Consider the following 2,931-nt stretch of genomic DNA (forward strand, 5'->3'; position numbering starts at 1 on the left):
GTGTGTTGGTTCTGATCTCGGTCTTGAGTCTAGTTTGTTTGTGTAATTGTTTGTGATTCAGCTGATGGGTTCGAACAACTGGTGAAGAAGATGGTGACTGATCTGTCAGCAAAAAAGAATAAAAAGCAAAAGACTGTTGGGAAGACACGCTGTGTCCTCTTTTCTGTCGCTGGTGGGAAAACAGACAATTGTTTGCTTGTTTTCCCCCCCCCCTCCCATCATCCCTCGCTCTCTCAGACCCATAACTCCACTCCAGTGTCTCCAATGTAGTGATGTGTGTGTCTAGTCTAAGTACGGGTGTGTCCCGTGTGGGTACTACCTATGTGTCAATCCGGCAGGACCGATGGGAGGAAAATTGTGCTAGTTTGTGTGTGTGCACACAAACCACACGAATCCCACACCGAAATGATATTCACAGGCTGGATGTAACTTTCAGTGAAAGAATAGCTATGTTTAATTTCTGAGGAAACGTTCCTCCTGTAAACCAATACCGTCAACAATTTTCCCTGTAAAATAGATATATGCGGCGTGTAGGCAATGCCAACTCTGCACTGTCTGCAACATCCTCCCGGGCTTGCTCTCCGATCCCGTCCATTGCTGCGTGCCAAATGGGAAGTGGCGGACCCAGTACAAACCAAAGCAAACGACCCGAAAGCGGAAGACGTGTCCGAAGATCTCCGCGGCCTTTCGGGGCTCCACACCGATATACAATCTGAAATAAGTCCAGAGCTGACCCAACTTCTTCTTCCTCCCCCCCCCCCCCCACGTTCCTCGTTGACTTCACCACGCCGCACCACTCGCTCCCTATTTGTGTATCGCATTCCAAATGACGACACTCCCAGCCCTGAACGCTCAGAATCTTGTGACTGTGTTGGAACTCTCCACAACTAAATTAACCAACAACTTCCTCCCTAAAAAGACCCGCGATTTGGCTTAGGGTCGGATAAACGTCTCGCTTTCAGCGTATCCTTTTCTTTTTTCAACAGAGGAAAATACTTGAGCCCTCCGCTATCGCAAGCGCAAAACCGGCTTGTGTGTGTGTGTGTGTGGGTCATGTCAGGTCAGAATGGGAGGAATGATGGTGGCACACAAACACACACGCACAAAGGCAAGGCTCAGTGGCGCTTGTAGGACGGGCATGCGCGAGGAATGCCAACTCGCATCGCCACCCTCCCGGGGTTCGAGGCCAGCGGCCCCCGTCTGCTGTGCCAACACCAGCAGAGCAGCGGGCAAACTGCGGGGCCTTCGGGGCCTCCACACCGAAGTCCTCGTGACTCACAGTGAATCTCAGTTAGTGAGCATGAAACCGACAGTGACGTGTGACACACTTTAACCACTTCCTCCCTAAAAGACCTCCATCTGGGCTTTTATCTTATTTTGCTTCTGTAATGAGGGTTGGAATCGATGTGAATGTTTGGTTTATTTGTTAACAAGTTGGCTGATGTGACAATGACTCTGAGGACATAAAGCTGGACTACATTAACCCTGCTGCTACGCTACACTTCATATGAACCCTTTACATTGCGGCTCGGACGACTTCCATGTCAGAAAAACCTGACATACTGTAGTTAAACCATCTAAAAATGGCATCGTTATAGCTTTACCCTGGCAGTTATCAGTTCTGCCAAGTAACTGTTTAATGTTCTTGGAAAAAGAATCAAAAACACTTAATGTGTTGACTAGCTTTCAGAAACTTCACTTCAAATCCTCTGACCTTTCTGTGGACCAATAACACTACAAAGGTCACGTAAGAGTGCTGAATTGGAAAATAAATTAAAAAAAAGAGAGAGAACAGAATAAATATCTTCTGAAATGAGGTCTAATTTGGAGGCCTTTACAATCACCGAGTGCGGTCTCTCGCATCCCGTTGCGCCTAAATAACAGGCTTTACTTCCAGGTTTAGAGTTTCTCTCTGCAGCACAAACTCTTGTTACAGCCCCCCCCCCATCACCACCCACCACTCACTAACTCATGCTATGGAGCTTTCTCTCTGAAATCTTATCCACAAAGACTTTCTGTGTCTGTGAGAGGGGTTTCCGAATATCTCCAATCGTTATGAGGGTTAAGAAATTAGAAAAGCAACACGTGAGAAAAAAACAAAACAGAATGAAGTACAACTTTGGAAGGCTCCTGAGAGAATTACAGAACAGAGCAGGAAACACAGATAGTTTACATATGTGTGTGGCTCGAGGGCCCCCCCCCCCTTTGCCTGAGTTTGATGCGTCTTGTCACAGTGCAGCCTCTGAATCAGGCACCTATATGGCTTTTAAAATACCTCTGGTCACATGCCTCGTGCCCCCTCAAACCCCCCTACCACCCCACTCTGTCACAGCCCTGCTTTCCTAATCCTATAAACATTTTCTATGTGCATTCCTTCTTCCCTCCACCTCCCCCCATCCTCCTCTTCCTTCCTCACATTCAGAAACTCGCTCTACAATCATCTGTCTTCGACCTCAAACACGCCATCAGACGCCCCGCTCTTCCTCACTCGCTCTCTCTAACAACCTCCATCAGCTCTAACTTTAGTCTGTACCCAGGGTTAGTACATCGCTTCTGTGTTAAGACACACACACAACCAGCTGGTCTCAGGGCTGTAGCGACGGAGAGGTTATGGATCCTGTGATTAGCACTCGCCTGGAGGGGGCACTGGGACTAAACACACCACTCGGCAGATAAAAGGGGGGCACCTGGAGTTGACATGGTGCAGACAGAAGCTCATACTGTAGCTCTGATGCTGATCCATGAGTCCATGGTTGTAAGTGGTCCTCCACAAAGAGCAACCCCGGCCCCCCGAGCCTCTCCCACTTCACACCGGTGCAGGCCTGGGCTGGTTTCAGTAACATCTGGAACAGTTCTCTGTGGCAGCTCTGTGGGGAACATGGAGGCATTCCTGCTCCCACAGACTGCAGGGAGGGGGGGGGGGGGACACAA

This window comes from Morone saxatilis, unplaced genomic scaffold (genome assembly GCF_004916995.1).
Source record: "Morone saxatilis isolate NCDOM2014 unplaced genomic scaffold, NCSU_SB_2.0 Contig1, whole genome shotgun sequence".
Taxonomy (NCBI): domain Eukaryota; kingdom Metazoa; phylum Chordata; class Actinopteri; family Moronidae; genus Morone; species Morone saxatilis.